We start from the raw sequence: 22,011 nt of genomic DNA, 5'->3' as shown, positions 1-22,011 counted from the left end.
GCAGCCACACACAAACATAACATAAAGCACCTGGCGTTTTAACCAACAATGCTTCCAAATTGTAAGGGAAAGTGATATTTACAGAGACAGTAGAAGCTATAACTCCCATCTGACTTCACTCCCCAGATTGAGAGCTTACTGGTTCTTTGATTGACAGCAATGTAGGCACTGCCCCACCAAACTAATTCTGTTCTCAGTCCCCCTCCTCACACACCTGCCTCCCTTCCTACTTGCAACCAGCCCCCCACCCCTGGGGGGCACTGCCTTTCTGCTTCTTCCAGCTTAGCCTCAGCATTCTCCTTGTAGAACTCAGCCAGAAGGAGGATGGAGAGTAAACAGAGAGAGTTGGCTCTCCAAGTCATCAACTGTGGCCCCACCTATCATTGGGCTCCCTGCCTCCTTCCCCACCAGCCCCAATGGACACCAGCCACCAATGGCTGAGAGGAGGTGGCAGACTGGAATGTACCACTTGGGATTTCAGGTAAAGGAATACACTGCTTTTGAATTAGCAATCAATAGTGGCATTCCTCAATTCAGTAGTCCAAACTGGTACAAACCGTTCTGCTATCTCATTCTGTCCCATGTGAAATTGCTTCCTGCTGGTAGAAAAACAGCATATCGGGGGAAAGGTTCTAATTCAGCATTTTGCCTACTTTACTGGTTTCACTGACTGCTCTCCTTCTCCTTTTTCTTGTCACGGATTACACCCTGGGAGAGGACACATGACCAGGCAGCAACAGCAGAAAATGAAGAGAAGCACAACGAGTGAAGCTTTGGGGCTCGGTGGTGTAGGCCCCCTTCTGGTGTAGGGGCAGGTTCCCTACAAAGCTGATTCCCAATGCCAGCCCTACCAACACATCTCCTGAACATAGTGCTCTGTGCATCTTTTGGACTCCAAGGCCCATCATCTCTGATGGGAGCAGTAGTTCAAGACATCTGGAGGCACCACACTGAAGAAGGCTAGTACATCATGCCACAAAAAGTCCACTATGGCAAGATAGCCTCCATTTGGAAATTATATACATATGAAACAACCAAGTATTTAAAAGGAAAATGCCATTACATGTGGCTTAAGACTTGAGCAAAGGGGAAAGAAATCTTATACAGTCCTACCTTCGAAGTCAAATGGAATCTGTTCCAGAAGTCTGTTCGACTTCTAAACATTCAGAAACGAAACCGTGGCTTCTGATTGGCTGCAGGAAACTCTCACTTTTCTGGAAACTCTCCAGAAAAACTGGAACACTCACTTTGAGTTTCGATTGTACAGAAGCCAATTTGTTCAGGAGCCAAGGCATTTGAGATCCAAGGTATAGCTAATCATATATAATCATATACCGGTATACACTTTCCTGGGAGTAACTTCCACTTAGTTCAATGGTATTTCCTTCTGAGTAGACATGTATAGAATTGTACTGCATGTTAGTGCTTTGTATCTGTCATTTATTTTCAATCCGTACTTTTGTTCAATATGGAGGCGGAATCCATTTTCAAAAAGGACACCTGAAATTGGTTTCTTCATCAACAACAGAGAGAAAGATTATAGTGGAAATTCTAAGTACATATTATTAATCACTGCCCAAATGTATATTAACCAATAACGTTCCTTTTACCTGGAACAATAATTAGGTTAGGGAGAAATAACAAATTGACTCAGGAGCTGGGACGCGTCCAGGACTGCCCCTGCAGGACATCAGGACGATATGGGGATGTGCAAAGCTGGAATATGAAATAACATGTGGTCAGACCTGTCCCAGGCTTGTGCAATTGTTGCCAAGATGAAGTGAAATCATTATTTTTATTTATTACACTTGTATCCAGGATGGAAGGATTTAAATCAAGGCCATTTTAATCCCTGATTTAAATAACAAAGTGGGGGGAAAGTCTGGTTTAAATCCTTAATTTATGTCATCATCATTACCCCCATTTGGAAATATATTTCCTGGACAAGCTTTCAAACTAACTGGTTGCTGTGATTAATAATTAAAGCAAATTGTTTTGCAGCTCGGCGAAGCCTTTGTACAACCAAGGAACATGATCCAAAGCCTTCGCCCAGGCAGCCCTTGAGTCCTTTTGTACTGTAGAATTGCATCTGCTTGGAGAAAAGCTGTGCTCTCAGTGGGACTTACTTCCTGGTCAATGTGCACCATAATAGGCTGTAAGTGCCCAGAGCTTTCCAGAGGGAAGTACAAGCAGCAGGGCCAAATCAAATCAGAGCACCACAGAGTTGTAGAGTTGGAAGGGACCCCGCAGAGCATCTATTCCAACTCCTCACAATGTAGGAATCTCAACACACACAGTCCCATAGTATTTCTTCATGAGATAGGAAGTAAATGTCTCAACTATTTATCGCCAGGCCAGGCCAGTTGGGCACAGGGCACCATTGGAAATATGGTGACGATCTGGCATGCTATCCAGAAGGAAGTGCTTTAGCAAGGGCACCACTTTAATGGGAATGCAAAGGGGGAGAGGTTCAGCTTGCTGTGGTGGCTCCATTTAGGACAAATGTGTCACATGGGGGCTGGGTTTGCATGGAAGAATTTGAATCAGAAAGAATTTTAACAAGGATTATCCACATACACAGGTAAGGAAACCGTGTTCTGCAAGTCTGAGTTTGTCTGCCCCATAAATTCTTCTGACATTCTCTCTTTTGGTATGTATATCTCTGTATGCAGATATGTAGGTAGGTAGATTAATAAATACACAGATACACACAGATGCATGCACATACTGTGTGTAACGCACCATGCACGTATACTGTATATAATATTTTTTAAAAATGCTATCAAGATGCAATCACAGAACATATGTATGTTGTACTTGTTTTAGGAATGTAATTCTATTATTGATTTTATGCTGCCCAGTGTCATTACCATTCATATAGGGACACGGGTGGAGCTGTGGTCTAAACCACTGAGTCTCTTGGGCTTGCCGATCAGAAGGTCAGCAGTTTGAATTCCTGCAATGGAGTGAACTCCCATTGCTCTGTCCCAGCTCCTGCCAACCTTGCAGTTTGAAAGCATGCCAGTGAAAGTAGATAAATAGGTACCACTGCGGCAGGAAGGTAAATGGCGTTTCTGTGCACTCTGGTTTCCGTCACGGTGTCCCGTTGCGCCAGAAGCGGTTTAGTCATGCTGGCCACATGACCTGGAAAGCTGTTTGTGGACAAACACCAGCTCTCTCGGCCTGAAAGCGAGATGAGCGCTGTAACCCCATAGTCGCCTTTGACTGGACTTAACTGTCCAGGGGCCCTTTACCATTCATATATTGAACACCTGAGTGGTATTACCACATATCTTGCCACATTGCCATTCTAAGAGATTGAGGGAGGTGTTCTTGATGAGTTCCAGCACCTCTTTTTCTAGACAAATTACACTGAGTCATAATCTACCCATACACACTTACTATGTATACATTTGTTTTCCCACCAGTTAGGTTCACCTGTTGGAGAGGCCATTAGGATTCCCCTGTGCTCTGTGGAAGGCTTGCGAAGTGCTGAAAGTCAACAAGCTCTTTCTGTTTCAGGGTCTGGGAGGCTGCTGTCTTTGGGCTGCCTTTCCATTTTAAGTGCATTGATTCCCTTCCAAGGTCAGCTTCAGATATTCAATTATTGCATCTTGAGTAATATAAAACATGTATTACGTGCATGAGCATGAGCACACATGCATCACACACACACTTACTTCCAGTGGCTATTAAAACAAAATCCTTTGAGTCTGTGGCAGCGGCAGGAGCAGCTACAAGCAGCACCTCCTGTTACAGGGGATCTCGTTTCATGGGCCAAAGCAAGAAGTCACGAACAGTTCAGTAATTCAGAAATAATCTCCTCCGTAAAGAAGAGACCCTGCACTGGCTCCCCTGGGGGTTTCCCCTTTCCTGGCCCAAACAGCTGTGTTGGTATTTAGACATAGGATACCAGCTCAGCTTCAAGTTCCAGCACAGCCTCGACTCACATCCTGCAGGCTTTAAAGTTCCCAGATGGTCTGCACAGGGCTCAGCCAGCCAGCAAGTGCTTCTATCTGGTGTATAATGCTTTGGAATGCATGTGTGTCAGGGGGAAAGTTGGAAGGAAAAGGAGGAGGAGGAGGAGGAGGAGGAGGAGGAGAAGAAGAAGAAGAGGAGGAGGAAGAAGAAGAAGAAGAAGAGGAAGAAGATTCCCAGGACATTTCCTTTCTCATCTCTTCCCTACTCTCAGACAGAAACAATCCTATCCTTGACCTGAGTAGTTAGTTGCCTTACATAGTAAAGGACCCACCAATTTGCCCCAGGATGCACCTGAGCGGAACCACATGGTCCACTAGAAGGGATCAATGCTACAGGTTGCCCAAGATGCCAGAAAGCCACAAGGTAGATGCTGGAAAAAGTTCCTGTCTTGGCTTCTCTCCATGCCCATCCAGCTGCTTTTGGACATGTAGTCCTGGGCCTGTCCATTCAACATGCACAATATCACTTCCAATTAGGAACGGGGAGAAATTCTATTCGGTTGGCATCTGAACGTCATTCTAACCTGAAATATACTCGGAGTCGAGAGTGGATTTCATGCTCTTTATTCAGCTCATAGTGGTGAGGAGGAATGGAAGTTCCCTCTGAATGTCTGCTTTATATACATTATTTACACAATGGGCCCCACGTGATTGGCTAATTCCGGTATTCTCCTGTGGGTTGCGGATTCACTTCCACCTGGAGCTGGATTAGGTGGCTCCTGTGCACCAATCAGACTGCTGCATTCTGAATCCTATTGTTCTAGGACCAATCAGACTGTTGCATTTTGGATCCTATTCAACTCAGTACATAAAATAACCCATTTGCACCTCCCAAAACAAAATACAAACCAAAATGCACCTATCCTTCAAAAGTCACATTTCTCCAAATTTCTCAATGCAGTTCTCCACCCTCCACCCCCCAAAAAGATGGGGAAAGTAGGCATAAATAATTCATATATTAGTGAAGATATCATACAGAAATGCACTATATGACAAAAAGTGTCTTGCAAAAATAAGACAAGATTGCTTGCAAAAATGGGTATGTTCAGAGAAATGTGGCACTAAAACGCTGATGAATTTCCATGAGGACTTTTCAGCTGCTGTCTTGAAAATGGATCCAGCCCACATTGCCATTTCATGTTCAGTATCATGCCAGTAAATCTACCTCCAGTTCTCTTAATGTCCACTTTAATGACTGTAATAATTATTTGGATTGGACTGGACTGGAAAGTCCACTTTTCAGATTGACAGCTTCTACCTCCAGTCAGAATACTGCCTTTCATCACTATTCTGTTCGTGTCGTACATTCGTCATTTGCTTTTTCAACTGATCATTTGGAGGGGGGGGTCTTTGAAGCCCATAAAGGTGTCTGTTGTCCCCAAACACTCAGCATTGGGGGGATAATACCCCCGGGAGATGTTCCATCTCTTTGCCTTGGAAAATACCACACTGACTTAAACAGTCCTGGAAAAAGCAAATGAGAGACCAAGGCAAATGCATGACATTGAAGGTTCAGAAATGCCAAGTTCAGTAGCATGCATAAAAACCATCTTAACCTTCCAGGTCATGAGATCAGCAGCTGGAAGTGGAAAATCACCACCAATAAATTGTAATGGAGTGGAGTGATGAATGCTACTTAGAACGAGTGGATTTCAGAAGAGTATCAGCAGCTGCTTAAAAGGCACGGCAGCACTGAACAGAAAATGCCCATGTATTTACCATCAGGATACTCTGAATGCACAACTGCCCGTCTCTTTTTTCTATTAAACTTCAGTCTGTCTCCATTTTTCTCCTCCTAGTGATGTTGCGGGATGAGGGGGGATCGTATTGGAATAATCAGCAGAATAAAGAGATGAGGAACCTGGGATTCTGATAGACACAAGTGGAGCTCAGTGAGAAAGATATCACCCCAAAACAGGCCTCCAAAACTTGCAACTGATCCATCAAGCTGAGCATAGCCCACCAACTGCCTATGATGATCCACAGTAAGGACTTAACATACCTCCTGTTTTCTGTCTGCTTGGGACTCAGAAAACAACGGGAGTTGTCAAGCACCTGTAGGACACAGGAGCTGGGCTGCATTAAGCTTCATGGGTCACAAGCTGGGCAGCTGATGGTTGCAGCTGCTTTTATATACTGCCCTTCCTTCCATTTGAGCCTGAGGCTGCTAACATCCATCACAATATGCATAAAACAATAATTAAAATAAGCATGGACAACAGGATGCAATGTAGCAGACATTAGAGAGTATACAGGTCAACTCCAGCTATGTACCAAAAACCCAAAGATATAAGTATATTTAGAGTTGTTGCCTGGATGATAACATGGCGGAGGATGGGGGTGGGCAGCCAAATCTCCACAGGGAGGGAATTATTTGTGTTACTCAGAAGTCACCTAATGCTGTTATCTGATGATGGGTCTGCAGGTAGGAACAGAACCACAGCAACATAGTGCTTCCAACTCAAAACCCACAGAGTCATTCCTGAAGGATAAAATCTTCAATGGGTTCAAAAACGATGGAGAGATCAAGGAGAATCTAGAGGGCAGCACTTGCCAGCCCTAACCGTCTCCCAATGAAGGTCATCAATCAGGATGTCCAAGGATGTTCCTGTACCATACTCAGGAATGTCCTGCTGATGGATCACCTTTCCCACCACGATGTGAGGTAAGGAGGAAAACCAGAAATGCAGAAGGTGGGAGACAGCAATGGGTCCACCTTTAAGTTCTTGTGGCACTCTCAGCAAACACAAGGGAGGGGTTTTGCTCAGAAAACCATCCATCACCTTTCTGTGGGAAGGGTCATAACCCAATGGTAGAGCCTATGATTTGCATGCAAGTTCAGTCTCTGGCATCTCTACGTAGGACTGTCCCCCAATTTGACACCCTGTATGACCACTGTTAGACAATGTGGACAATACCAGAAATGGTATGAGGCTGCATCCTACAGTCCTGTGTTTCTTCTGTTGATCAGAGATCCTGTGATTGGTAGTTTCGGTTTCTCCTGGCTGAATAAATCCAGATGAATTAAAACCACAAATCCCAGAATTCATGGTAGTTCCAAAGGTTTCTGAGCAAACTCGGGAGATCTCCCTTTTGTGGTGGGGAAAGCCAGGATGAAATTGTTATTCAACAGGGGTGAAAGGAGCTTGGGTAAGTCCAAAAGCCGCTGCAGGGAAATAACTAATTGGGAAACTAACTAAAATGTCACAAAATAGGGAGGGAGCTTTTGATCTCCTTAAGTGATGCTGAGTAGGCAGCTGTGTGAGAAAACGTCTGATATTCCATGCTGTAATCCAGTTCATCTCCAGCTTCAGTCACACGAGATTGTCAGTATAACGAAGAAACACACGGTAAAGATTGAAAACAGATTGTATGACCCCATGGGTCTTCTTCAACTACATGAAATTCTTCATGACCTGTAGTCAACTTTGGGGGTCAAATTCTTTAGCAGTGTTTGTGGGTCTTTCCGTTTTGCAGTCATTTGTTGCTGCTACCTGTGAAGAAGAAGAAGAAGAAGAAGAAGAAGAAGAAGAAGAAGAAGAAGAAGAAGAAGAAGAAGAAGAAGAAGAAGAGGAGTTGTTGTTGTTGTTGTTGTTTGGATTTGATATCCCGCCTTTCACTCCCCTTCAGGAGTCTCAAAGCGGCTAACATTCTCCTTTCCCTTCCTCCCCCACAACAAACACTCTGTGAGGTGAGTGGGGCTGAGAGACTTCAAAGAAGTGTGACTGGCCCAAGGTCACCCAGCAGCTGCATGTGGAGGAGCAGAGACGCAAACCTGGTTCCCCAGATTACGAGACTACCGCTCTTAACCATTACACCACACTGGCTCTCGCCAGTGACAGTAGTAAGAGGAGCATTCTTTATTTTCCAGCGGCAATTCTATTTTTCCCAAACTACCCGTAGACACAGCAGCATCATTCAAGGTTGATGGACAGGTGCTTCATTCCTTCTCGGGGGTGCCTAGTTTGTGACTGTGGCAAACAAATATGCTGCACTAGTTGACTCTTTTGTCTGACCAAGTCTGTTGTTCTTATATTCTTAGGCTCCTTAGAGCAAAGTTCCTGGTGCAGAAGCTCTTAGGATGAGCAATTCCATGGTTGAGAACCACATGAGGGCCCATACTCCAGCAGAGGAACAATCTAAAAGAGCCACCAGGACCCGCTGCTGTGAGGATTTAGACTTGCTGGGGAAACTCAGGTCAATGGAGGCTGCCTTGACCGTTGGCCCTCCAAAATAGTGGATAAGAGCATTGCACAATCTGCATATTGATAACTTTGTGAACAATCTTAAGGACAGAAAAAGAATTGATTTAAGTCAGCAGTGGGGGAACTTTGGCCATCTGGATGTTGCTGAACTGCAACTCCCACCAGCAAGGGCTGCTGGGAGTTGTAGTTCTGCAACATCTGGAGGGTCAAACAGTCTCCACATCTGTTTTAAGTTGATGCGAAATCAATTACTGTGTCTCATCCTTAGGGCACGTCCACACCATACGTTTAAAGTCCTCTTACACCAATTTAACAGCCATGAATTCTTCTGAAGAAGCATGGGAATGATAATTTGTTAAGGGTGCTGGGAATAGTAGTTCTGTGACTACTCCCAGCACCTATAGCAAACCACAGTTCCCATGATTATTTGAGGGAAGCAACGCCAGTTTAAAGTGGTATGATACTGCTTTAAATGTATAGTGTGGATGTGACCATCATCAAATTTCAAGCAACAGCCTGTAAGATTAATGTCTGTGAGCACCAAGAGAAAAGGAAATGGGGAGAAAAGGGAGAAGGAACTGTTTTCTTTTTTTTCTTCTTTTTTTCTTCTTCCTTTCATCTTCGCCCACCAGTAAATAAAGGGGATAAGTGGAGGGTTGACTCAAGCACTTCACTTCCCCAAGACCCTCCCTTTCTCCTGCTTTCATCTGCAACCACCAAAACCCAAATGCAAGACACATGATCTGGGACAAAGGGAATCTATGATTCCCCAACGGCCTGCAAGTCAGCAGGGCAGGCTGCCCTTGCTTCAAAGCCATTGAGCTGTGAATGTCTTTAACATGTGACACTGCTTAAATTCGAAATGTTCCAGAATTTTGGCCTCTAGGCCATCATGAAACGTCAAAGTGAACAACAGCATCTGGAGCTAGGGACTGGGAAAGTGGGGCAGGGCTCACTTTTCATGCCGCCCTAATTACGTTCGAAATGCGTCCTGTCGAAATCAAGTCGTATAAGGGAGGATAGAGAGAACTGGGTATGTTCACCTGGAAGAGGATTAAGGGGAGACATAAGAGTGGCTATTCCAGATGTGAAGGGCTGGCCGGGTGGAAGATGGAATAAAACTTGTCCGCTGTTGGTCCAAGGGGGCAGGACTGCAGCCAAATGAGTGGAAATAGCAGGGAAGCAGATTTTGGGCATCTGAATTTATTAGGCATCTGCTGTTGTTTTTCAATGCTGCTGCTTGAATTGTTGCTGTTTTTGTCAAATGTTTGGTATTTTAGGCTGCATAAGGCAGTCCTATGCCTGCTTACACGAGAAGAAGCCCCATTGGAATCATCAGGACTTACATCTGAGAAATCAAGTATAGACTCGGGCTGGAGAAGTCTCCAACAATCATGTTAAGGCTTTTGGAAACACTGTCGGGAAAGGTTTATCCAACATTGCTCATGAGTTGTATTGATGTTCCTTTCTCCATGAATTGATTGTATTTACTATTTTACCATATTGCATTCAGCCTCCTTATAGAACAGTCATATTCACTTCCAGATGAACTATTTCTGTAACAGCTATCTCCATACCGTGAAAGTGAGTTTTCAAAAACAATGGTATGAGCTCTAGATGTTGTGGTTTGTACTGAACAAATTCTACATGAAATCATTTTTCCTATGGTTCCATATATTTCTAATATATCATCCCCACACTCTCTTTTCTGGTGGAGAATCTCAATTCTTAAACTTTCCTCTGTAGGGGAAGCATTCTGAGCCCTTGATGTCCATCTCTATACCCACTTGAATAGCTGATGTCTTTATGAAGCACCTGCTCTTATTAAGCCCCAGAACAACAATTCATAAAAATCTATCTTCAATTTTTTTATGTGGATGGATATTTCAGCTTGCATTGTACATAATGATTTCTTATACCAAATAAAAGTGAAAAACTGCATGTTTTGACAGTTGCACCATCTTTCACACTGATTACAATATTGATTTTCCTGAGATGATTTGGGTATCCCCATCTTTGGCAACAAAAACTAATCTGCTGTAAATAATTGCAGTTTGTCGGGCCAAGCTGATGAAATATCTTAATGGGAAGAAATGTGAATGGGTGCGACATTTCTGAGTGCTGGAGATCCAGTGAATTGAAAAATGAGTTACGCCTGATGGGTTTAGTGGAGTTCCTGTTGAGCAATTATATTCCATAAGGGTCCTTCATTGTACAATGTGCTATCAATTTTCACTTTATACAGTAGAGGGGCTAATGGCTTCAGGTGCAGACTATGAGTTGGTTAGGTTCTCTCTCTTTTCGGCTGGGGAATAGAACAGTGATTGTTTAACATCTGACTTTTCTCACATAGTTCTCACATTTAGATTTAGTGCTGCATTTTGCATGCATCATAGACATGATCTGGGTTTTCATTCTCAATGACAGGAACGTAGCTTATCTCTAAAAACTAACAACCCATGGATACTAAAGAGCTGTCGTCAAATGGAACATACTTTTTGAAACCCTCCACAGGCCATTTTTAGGTATTACGATTCTGCAGAACTCTAAACTATTCCGCAGATGTATGTTTGTAAGAAGACTGCCTCTTTCCAAAGAGTGTGTATCTGAAGAAGTGTGCATGCACACGAAAGCTCATACCAAGAACTAACTTACTTGGTCTTTAAGGTGCTACTGGAAGGATTTTTTTTTTGTTCTTTCCAAAAAAAAGCCCAAGTTGCATACTCAATGCAGCATGCAGAATGGTTTAAAAGTAATAATAATAATAATAATAATAATAATAATAATAATAATAATTTTTATTTATACCCCGCCCTCCCCAGCCAAGGCCGGGCTCAGGGCGGCTAACAAGCAATAATAAAAACAAGTTGAATGCATTAAGATGGTTAATCGTGTGCTTTCACATTATCCCACATTCTACAAGTTAAAACAAATCTAAAATATAAAAGTGTGGTTGAATTCTAATTACATCAGTCACGGGGAAATAAAAAGAAGAAAGCATTTTAATTTCTTTTGTTTGGCCCACTTTAATGCACTCACAAAGTTGGCCTAATCTACTGACATAACACACAGTTTGCCGACATCATGTGTGGAGGCTCCACTGGAATGGACATTTTATTGCTGTATTTCATGAAAGATGACATGTTGGTGCCAAACCAATCACTTGGTATGCCTTTCAAATCTTTTCCCATCCAGAAGGGCCCTGGATGGGTGCAGCAGTGGGTGCCATGGTGTTGCTATATCACTGACCCCCATCTGACTGAGTTGCTGCAAGCATACTGGCATGGAGAAGAGTTAGGGGTGTGGCAGCAGTAGGGGTCTACACTTCAGCAACTCAGTTGAATGGAGGTCAGGTGAGCCGTGCAGCCCTGCCCTGCCCCACCACCTCATCCTCAATACTGGAGGGAACGATCCCATCTATTTCATGGTTGGTGTGGCCTTGCTGAAGCAGTAGATAAAATTAAGACATTATAAAGTACACCAGTACTATACAATGGTAGCCTGCTACTCAAAAGGGGAAGATTAGTCAATCTTTGGTAGAAAATCCATGAATTTCTTTAGCCATGGCCTTGTCCAGTCTACTCCCAGCTTGCCACAATGTAGTTCGCACTGTGGAAAGACCATCTAGTTATGGGTCCAACATAACCTGGTCCTGTATTTCTGTCTGGATCCTTTCCATTCAGCCTAGTAAGGCAGAATCCAGTATGACTCCAGCTATGAAGGCTTTCCTGCTGCCGAAGGTGATGTATTTTATATGTTAGGGAAATGTCAATATGACTGTTTTAGTTTGCTAGCAAAATGCACTCTATTTATGTAATGTTTTCAATATATTTCTTACTACATCTGTCTTTTGCCTGTATATTGACTTGACTGTTTTTATGAGCCTCTTTGAGCATATTTGGAAAACTGTCAAATAAATAACCTTGATGATAACAATGATGAAATCCCCATCAAATTTCTAATATCCTCCCTACCTATTCCACCTGTTGCCCCACTTTCTCCTCCCACCCCACAAAATGCTGTGTCATAGCTAGAACCTGAGGATCATCTAAAGATGGGCGTGGAAATGTTGTTGCATGTCACACCCTGCAAAGGCAAGTTTGCACTCACCAGTCCATAGCAACTGCAACAATTGCCCAGCCATAATTACTGGTCATGACAATCTCTTGACAATCTAGTGACACTCACAACAACAGCATCTCACTCCTTTGTTTTACATTTTATTACATTTCCACTCTGTGGTGAGACATGCCTTCGCATCCACATTTTTCAAACAGAGGGCTGTTGAAAAGTGTTGTTGAAATCAAAGATTGTGGGGCTATTTTGATTTGCTAATGAAACTTTTGTTTCTCCTTTCAAAAAACAAATGAGGGACATTGGAACATTTGGACTCAATCTGAGCTGTTCATCCGTCAACTGTAAGATTGCCGCTGAGCCCAATATATACTTGGAACTGGCTCCTCTGAATGAAACGAAGGAATGTGTCACTTTCCCTATTAGTAAGAAATGAAGTCCTCAAAGACGACCTGCATGGATAAATGATATGTGCAGCAGATGTTAAAACAGAGGGAGTGGGTAGAAACAAGCTGGCTCGCGCAAAACAAAACAAAAACACAACACAAAAATTAAAAACCTGTTTCTCTTTGACATTTTGCTCAGCTGCCTCCCAAATCTTCTAGGAAAAACATTTTTTTCTAATTTTGTTATTCTGGACTAATCTTAACTTGCTTTTATCTAAAATTATGTGCATTTTTAACATCTGCACATATTTTGGAAACACTCGAATGCTGTTGCTTGGGGAAACTGAAATCACATTGAAAAACTCTTTGCAAGGCAGTGAAGAAGGAGCTTCTAAGGATCCTGAGTAGGGAGGATTTAATTCTCTGAAATAGAGGCGAACTGGCAGGCTAATAAGGCAAACAGAGAAGGCATGGGATGGGGGAAAGGCACCCCAGAAGAAGAGGATTATATGCCTAGAGGATGTCTGCAGTGGAATGGCTGTAGGGCTGGTCACTCTTAAAACGATGAAATAACTTTCCATCTTTGATTGCTTTATTCTGCTTTGGAGCCTTCAAATACACAGCTGACTTTATCCTCCCCCCATTTCCCTTTCCAGTGATGTCCACCCCATGGCAAATATTATGGGCTATGAATGATTCAACCTGCATTCATTCAGTGCAAAAGCAAGAGCTGTGAGTCAAACATACATTTCAAGTTGCTAGCCCTGGTTGTTTGAGTAATGCATTTCAAAATGTGTACATAATTATCTGCAAAATTAATTGTTGATAAAATAAAAGTTCTCTGCCCCTGCATGGCTTTCTTGAGTTTGGTTTGTGGCTCCCAGACATTTAAACAATTGTGTCGATGGAATGACGGTCTTTCTCCACTCTCTCTGTCCCCCCAATGTGTCTCTTGCTGCCCCCCAAACTACCCCAGATCGTTGAGGGAACCCCCCAGAACAGTCTTAGTTGGTATGTGGAGGGAGGAGGGGGGAAAGTCCCAGCACAAAAGCAGAAGTAATTCCTCATGCCCAGTGGTTTGATTGAAGACCACCCATACACACTCACTATTTCTTAACTTGTATCCCTGCATTTCCTATATATTACTACCATTCTTCATACTGCCAAAATCATCTCTCACACCCTACCCCCCAAAAAATCCCCAACAAATGTTCAAAAACCATGTTGAATCAGAAGAAACAAAATGAACAACTGATTTGCATCCTTCAGGTTGGAGAGCAAGTAAAAGAGGGCTTTCTTAGTCCAGGTTAACATGTGATTTAATAAGGACTGGTACCTTGGAACACAGACTTCAGTTTCTTGCTCAGCACTTTGATTCTTGCCCAGCTCTACTATCCATGGGCTTGCATCCAGAGGCATGTACTAAGCCCTCTGTCTCTGTGAGCCAAACTCCCAAGCTGAAAAGCCCACACACATGGAATTTGTGAAACCAGCACTAAGGATTTCATGTCAAACTGACTCTTTTGCTTCCTTGTTTTCATCTCTGGATTGAAGCAGGCAATGTATGGTGGCCTGGGGGAAAGTCTGTAATAAGGAACGCTGAAGTTTTCAGATAAAATGTAATATAGTTAGATCTATTTGGAGCAGATCCTTTAGGGAAGCTCATCACCAATCTAGCCTCCAAAGAAGCTTTTGCAGCCCATTCATCAAATTCAGAATTGCTTCTGGTACAGGAACGGTTGAGGAGGGGGAGGAATTGGGCTGTATTTCATCAGTGGTATGCCTCCTGCTGGTTCATATAGGCCCTGACTGGTGCTTGACTCTCTTGACCACTGATGCTGAGCCTGGAAGCACTCATAAAGGTCACTCATGCTCCCAGAATCTTATTGACTAAAAAAATATATGAAAAGATAGAGTAGCCAAGGAATGAGAAGAAGGCTTCAGACACTTCCTGCCTAAGGGGCTATTTGCTGGAACGTTCTGCCAAGAAATGCATTGGGGGAAGCAGATGTTAGTGTCCAAGTGCAGATGTGAGCATCCGAGATCAAGGCCAAGATACAGACGTTTAAAAACTTGGCCAAACACCGGACAACAGATCAGCTTCTGGAACATTTGATCAAAGATTTCAGTCCTCAAAACACATGCCCTTTAGTACTCTCCTTGAAGTGACTTTGTAGGCTGCGGGCTTTTTATCCGACTGTTCCAGAATAAATTGGTTGAGGATTGTAGCCAAAGGCATTTAAACAATGTGGCTTTGAAAGCAAACACACAGTTAATTATGTAATGGGGGCGGGGTCTGATGCTCAGATAAGAAGTAATCAGTCTAACTGCCTTTTGTTAACTTGTTTCCATAAGGAATTGTGTGCAGGGTGGTGGTAGATTGTAACTCTAGGTGCCTGTATGAATTTTAAAAAGTACTACTGTGCATATAGTTTTTTACAGTATGTAGAGAAAAGCAGTGATGGATTATTACTTGGAGCCAGGATGTGGACTATGGACTGGTCTGGACCTCTAAGAATTAAGCTTTTTCCATCCTGTATTGTGGTATAAATATCATACTTGATCCAAGACGTCTACACTCTTAATCCATCCACCCCTTGGGCAATATGAATTCTTTCATATTTCTCAGTGCATACAGTTTGGAGGCCACATAATTGTTCAGATCTATTGAGCCTCAGAACTATGCAGCGTGAGTTTAATAAAATGGCACTGGGCTGTCTGTCGTTGTGGTTTGAAGTGGAACCTCGCTATCTAACAGTGAGGAAATGAAGCATTAAGGAGGAAATCCAGGCACTGCGGTGAATGTGTGAAAGACATCACTCAGGGAAGTGGCTCGTCTAGCAGACAGGAGGGATGTGTGCAAAGACATGAAGGAAAATAATTGAAAGCAAATCTAGGCTTTTAAATATCAGAACAGAGGAAGAGCCTGCTGGATCGGGCTGGTCACCCATGAAGTCCAGCATCATGTTCACACAGTGGCCAACCAGATGCCTGTGGGAAGCAAGCAAGCAGGACTCTGCCTTCCTGATTCTCAGCAACTGCTGAAAGGAATAGTGCCTCTGACAGTGCAGGTAGGACAGGGTCATTACAGTTAGTAGCCCTGCTACCCTTGTATTCCATGAATTTATCTAATCCCCTTTTAAAGCCTTCAAGTTGGTGACCATCACTACCTCCTGTAGGTTCCATAGTTTAGCTATGCACTGTGTGAAGAAGTGCTTACTTTTATCTGTGCTTAATCTTCCCTGATCCAGCTTCATTGGTTATCCATGAGTTCTACTGATAGAAGAAAGGGAGGAAAATCTTTTCTCTATCCACTTCCTCCATGCCATGCATAATTTTATAAGCTTCTGCCATGTTGTCTCCCAGGGCTCACCCACATTTACCTTTTGCCTTGTGCTTTCTATGCGCAGGTCTGCAGTTTAAAGCTTTGTGTCAGAGCACACATTTTCTGCCCCACTGCTTTCCTCAGGAAAAATCTGCTCTTTAATGCTGAATTGGAACAAAGAGTGTAAGCACTAAGTACAGTGGTACCTCGGAACTTGAATGGCTCCGTTCTCAAACATTCTGGCTCCTGAACGGCAAAAACCCAGAAGTAAGTGCTCCAGTTTTCGAACGTTCCTCAGAACATGAACATCCGATGCAGCTTCTCCTGTGCAAAAACCTAGCTGTCAGCCAATCGGAAGCTGTGCCTTGGAACTCGAATGTTTTGGAAGTCGAACGGTCTTCTGGAATGGATTACTTTTGAGTTCCACTGGCAAAATGTTTCATGCCAGTAGGACATTGTTGCAAGAAGAGAATGCAAAAGCAAATTGCTGGCAACTCTGTTGCTGGAATCTGTTGTGGAATCTGTTCTGCTAGTTTCCACTAGCACAACCGTTGCACTGGATTCCTTCGCTGCATGGTATTAAAATTCACCCAAGAGATCTTGTACTAGCAGACAGAGAGTTCTGGATACAGATGCTGAACATTTCTTTCCTCCCCTGCCTCCAGAGGGTGCTCCAGAGATGTGCAACATCATAAATGCAATTATTAAATTGACGGAAATGTTTTGCCACAGCTTCTACAACTACCATGCAGGAGCCAAATGCCTTGGTGAAGAAAAATGTCTTCAGTTCCTGTCGAAATGGCAATAATGCTGAAGCAGGCTTCCCTGGGGAGAGAGGAAAAGGCCCTTTCCCAGGTCACCACAAACTGGTCCACACCCACTGACAACCCAATGAACAAGGCATTCCTGCATGTCTTAAAACACACATACTTGCGAACAAAGCCAGTCATCGATTTATTAACATTTATTACTACTATTGTTACTGTAATTTATTACCTGCTCTTCATCCTAAAGTCCTAAGATGGGTTACAACAATTAAAACACAATATTTGAAACAGTTTAAAACAGCTTACAATGACTGAAATAAGGTGGATCCTGAAAATTTACATCTCAGGTGTCAAAGCCAAAGTAAACAGATGTGTCTTCAGCATTCACCAAAAAACTGTTTAATGATGATTTCAGATGCACTTGTGTGGGGAGCAATTTCCACAACCAAGGGGCTGCCACAGAGAATTCCCTCTCCTGAGATATTGCACCTTTCACCCTAAGGTCACAGATTTGGTTTCAAGATCAGATAGTGCAATGAAATACAATCAGTAAACACAATTAAATTACTGAAACATTTATGCCTAGTATCAACAATCTCCATCATATTATATTTAATCTCTGGTGCACATTATAATTATAATTAACATCTGCTTCTACTGCCTGAAGGCCCAGGGAAATAAAAATGTATTCAGCTGTTGTCAGAATGGATTCAGCATGGGAACCTGCCTGGTTTTGGGGTCGGGTGGTGGTGGGCTCATGCTGGGACTATGCATACCAGGAATTCAATCTTTGAATTCACATCTTCCATGATACATCACCACTACGATACCACTTTAAACAGCCATGGCTTCCCCCAAAGAATTATGGGAGCTCTACTTTGTTAAGAGTGCTGAGAGTTAAGAGACCCCTATTACCCACACAGAGCTAGTTGCCAGGTTATTGGTGAAGATGGCAATATCTCAAGTGAGACAGGAATGGAAGAAATTCATTCAGCTTGGAGTTCACAGTGTTTGGGGGAGCAACTTTTCAGCAGTAATTCACTATCTTATTCCTTGTAGGCATGCAACAAACACTTCACAATATTGACACTATAGGCTGCTGCTTCAACACTTGGTCTGCTAAGGGTTCGACCTTATGCTTTTGTTGATGTAAGTCCAGCTCGGGGACAGAGTTATGGGGTTTGAGCTAGGAGTAGTGGTGTGAACTGCGCCTGGATCCTAGGTGAGCCTTCCCAGTACCAATTCAGGCACATAGAACAGGAAGGTGATCAATGTCTCTGAGGGGGTGGTCCCTGCCTGTTTGAAGGAGGCAGTGGTAAAACCACTCCTTAAGAAACCTTCCCTCGATTCGGAAAACCTAACTAACTACCGGCTAGTTGCTAATCTCCCTATCCTGAGCAAGATGCTGAAGTGAGTGGTCACAGACCAGATCCAGGTGCTTTTGGAAGAAACTGATTTTCTGGATCCATTTCAATAGGGGTTTAAGCCCGGTTTGGGCACAGAAACTGCTTTGGTCACCCTGTATGATGACCTCTGTCGAGAGAGAGACAAGGGAAACATGTCCCTGTTAATTCTTCTCGACCTTTCATCAGCTTTTGATACCATCAACCATGGTATCCTTCTGGAGTGACTGTCCAAACTAGGGGTGGGTGGCACCGCTTTGCAGTGGTTCCAGTCCTACTTGGATGGTCGTTCCCAGAGGGTGTTGCTTGGGGAATGCTTTTCAGCCCTGTGGAACTTTCAATGTGGGGTTCTGCAGGCCTCAATCCTATCCCCTATGCTATTTAACATGTACATGGAACTACTGGGTGGGGTTATCTGGAGGTCTGGAGTATGTTGTCAGCAGTCTGCTGATGACACTCAGCTCGGTTTCTCCTTTACATCTGCAGGTGAGGCAGTGGAAGTGCTGGACCAGTGTCTTGCCTCAGTAATGGACTGAGTGAGAGCCAACAAACTGAAACTCCATCCAGATAAGACTGAGGCACTGTTAGTGGGTGACCAGATGGGTGGGAGATCACCTCCTCTTAATGGAGTTATCATTCCTTTGAAGGAGCAGGTTCATAGCTTGGGGGTATTCCTGGATCCTTTGCTGTTGCTCAAGGCTCAGGTGGCCTCAGTGGTCTGGAGTGCCTTCCTTCAGCTTCGGGCGGTGACCCAGCTACACCCCTATCTTGACAGGGATAGTCTAACTACTGTTGTCTACGCTCTGGTAACCTCAATATTAGATTACTGCAATGTATTATATGTAGGGCTGCCTCTGAAGACAGTTCGGAAACTTCAGCTAGTTCAGAATTCAGTGGCCAGATTGCTCACAAGATTGCTCTCAAGACAGTTTGAACATACTACACCGATCCTGGTCCAACTGCACTGGCTATCAAATAGTTTCCGGGCCCAATTCAAAGTGGTGGTTTGACCTATAAAGGCTTCAGTGTCTCAGGACCAACCTCAAGGACTGTATCTTTACATATGAACCTATCCAGACCCTGAGATCATCTTCTGAGGCTCTTCTTCATGTGTCTCCTCCTTGAGAGGTCCAGAGGGTGGCAACACAAGAACGGGCCTTCTCTGCAGTTGCTCCCTTTAGGTGCCAGACTTAACCACACAATGGGATGCAGTTGCTCTTAACCTAGACCTGGTCCTAAACCTGGTCCTGTCAGTAACCTTCAAAGAAAATGTGACCATGACTGACTTTCCTAACGATCAGTTAGCCTGGAAGTGTGGAACCTCATGTTTCAAGCTAAATATGGTCCTCCAATGCTCTCTTTCTGCCCCTTGAGTCTTCCTCTTCATGCTTCACAATTCACAATCCCCTTTGAGTAGGGTTTTGTTTTTTTGTTGTTCCCAAGGCCCTACAATTATATAATGCCAAAACATTGGCACAGCTCCTTTATGGATCCTTTTTGGGCCCACCAGCCTCTTCTTTCACTCCCCTCGAGAGAGTCCAATCTAAATTTCTCAGAGTCCTTTTACAAGTCCCCAGATGTGTTTCAAATGCATGGGTCAGATTAGAAACGGGGATGATGAGAATCGAGGCTCATATTAGCTTAACATCAATCTATAAGTGGTTGACACTGAAATTGTCCACCCAAGGTATAGCTCCATTGATTCTTTGTGATTGGTTCCAGTCTGGCTGGCAGATAGCGGTCCTGAACTCTCTGCAGAAACGGGGCCTTGCTCCTCAAGCCATCCTAAATTTGGGATTGGATCAAGCAAGATCCGTGGTCAGGCAAAGAATTATGGACATAGAGAGACAACAGGACTGCTTGAGGTCCCCTGATTACATAACTGCAGAACACAAGAGATATGTTGCTGTCCCGGCAGCATACCTCCATTTCCTCATATCCAGAAATGCAAGAAGGGCTTTTACTCTTGCCAGAAGTTCAGCTCTGCCCTCGCCAGCTCTGGAAGGATCTTTTGGAAAAGTCCCGAACACTCAGATACTTTGCACCTGCCCATTAGGGGAAATAGGAAGCCCTGAACACTTATCTTTTAGATGTCCTTTTTACGATGAGGCATGTAGAGATACCATCGACCCCCATCTGGTGAGGCTTGCTGACCTTCCAGACAAGACTAAACTCAATTTTCTCCTCTTAGACAGAAATCACAAGATGACCCAGATGGTCGCCAGATTCTGCGCACAGCTTTGTAGGTGTAGAACACCCCCTGGAACAAATAGATCGCTAGGAAAACTGCCATAGCCTGCCTCCTGGGTGTCCCAGGGGCAATCTGTATGTTAGTTTAACCTTAGGTCTTTTTGTGTTCATGTGACTATTTTAATTTTAATCTATAAGCTGTTATTATATATTGTTTAAAATGTATATTTCACTCTTATGAAAGCAGTCTCAGCTGTGCTTCTTGAACTGGTCTTTGACCGTAATAATAAATTATTATTATTATTAATCTTTTGCTAGTGTTTTTGGCTGCCTAGAATGTGTCCTTGAACTACGTCTCTTGCTTGTCTGGGTGGAGATGGAGAGTTGTTTGGAGGCATGGGCATAACCAGGGGGTGCAGGTGGGCAGCTGTTCCCCCAATCAAGTAAGTAAGTAAGTAAATAGACATACTTAACTAACTGACCCCCCCTTCATGGATCACTGCCTTGCCATGGCGAAGGGGCTTGAATAACTCAGAGAAGCTATGAGCTATGCCGTGCAGGGCCACCCAAGATGGACAGGTCATAGTGGAGAGTTTTGACCAAACGTGATCCACCTGGAGCAGGAACTGGCAAGCCACTCCAGTATCCCTGCCAAGAAAACTCCATGGACAAAGACAACAGGCATATGAAAGTTATGACGCTGGAAGATGAGCCCCTCAGGTCAGAAGGTGTCCAACATGCTACTGAGGAAGAGCGGAGGACAAGTACAAGTAGATTCAGAGCTGATGAAGTGGCTGGGCCAAAGCCGAAAGGACGCTCAGTTGCGGATATGCCTGGAAGTGAAAGGAAAGTCCAATGCTGTAAAGAAAAATATTGCATAGGAACCTGGAATGTAAGAACCATGAACCTGGGTAAGTTGGATGTGGTCAAAAATGAGATGGCAAGAATAAATATTGACATCCTGGGCATCGGTGAACTAAAATGGACGGGAATGGGTGAATTCAGTACGGATGACCATCATATTTACTACTGTGGACAAGAATCCCATAAAAGAAATGGAGTGGCCCTCATAGTCAACAAAAGAGTGGTGAAAGCTGTACTGGGATGCAATCTCAAAAAAGATAGAATGATCTCGATACAAATCCAAGGCAGACCTTTTAACATCACAGTAATCCAAGTTTATGCACCAACCACTGGTGCTGAAGAAACTGAAATTGAGCAATTCTATGAAGACTTACAACACCTTATAGAAATGACACCAAAGAAGGATGTTCTTCTCATTATAGGGGATTGGAATGCTAAAGTAGGGAGTCAAGAGATAAAAGGAACAACTGGCAAGTTTGGCCTTGGAGTTCAAAACGAAGCAGGGCAAAGGCTAATAGAGTTCTCCCAAGAGAACAAGCTGGTCATCACAAACACTCTTTTCCAACAACAGAAGAGACGACTCTACACGTGGACATCACCAGATGGGCAGCATCGAAATCAGATTGATTATATTCTCTGCAGCCAAAGATGGAGAAGCTCTATACAGTCACCAAAAACAAGACCTGGAGCTGACTGTGGCTCAGATCATCAGCTTCTTATAGCAAAATTCAAGCTTAAACTGAAGAAAGTAGGAAAAACCACTGGGGCGGTAAGATACAATCTAAGTCAAATCCCTTATGAATACACAGTGGAAGTG

The 22,011-nt window shown here is 43.6% G+C and overlaps 1 long non-coding RNA gene across 1 annotated transcript; it reads left to right on the top strand.

Moving 5' to 3' along the window:
- The first annotated feature begins 11,055 nt into the window (after window positions 1-11,055).
- Window positions 11,056-13,497, top strand: LOC309367808. The gene is made up of 2 exons (XR_014167369.1): window positions 11,056-11,925; window positions 13,302-13,497. It is a non-coding gene; the product is annotated as an uncharacterized lncRNA (long non-coding RNA).
- Window positions 13,498-22,011: the final 8,514 nt, after the last annotated feature.

The sequence above is a fragment of the Podarcis melisellensis genome, assembly GCF_964234715.1.
Source record: "Podarcis melisellensis genome assembly, chromosome: 1".
NCBI lineage: Eukaryota > Metazoa > Chordata > Lepidosauria > Squamata > Lacertidae > Podarcis > Podarcis melisellensis.
The sequence above is the reverse complement of the archived record's forward strand: the minus strand, read 5'-3'. Positions and strand labels throughout refer to the sequence as shown.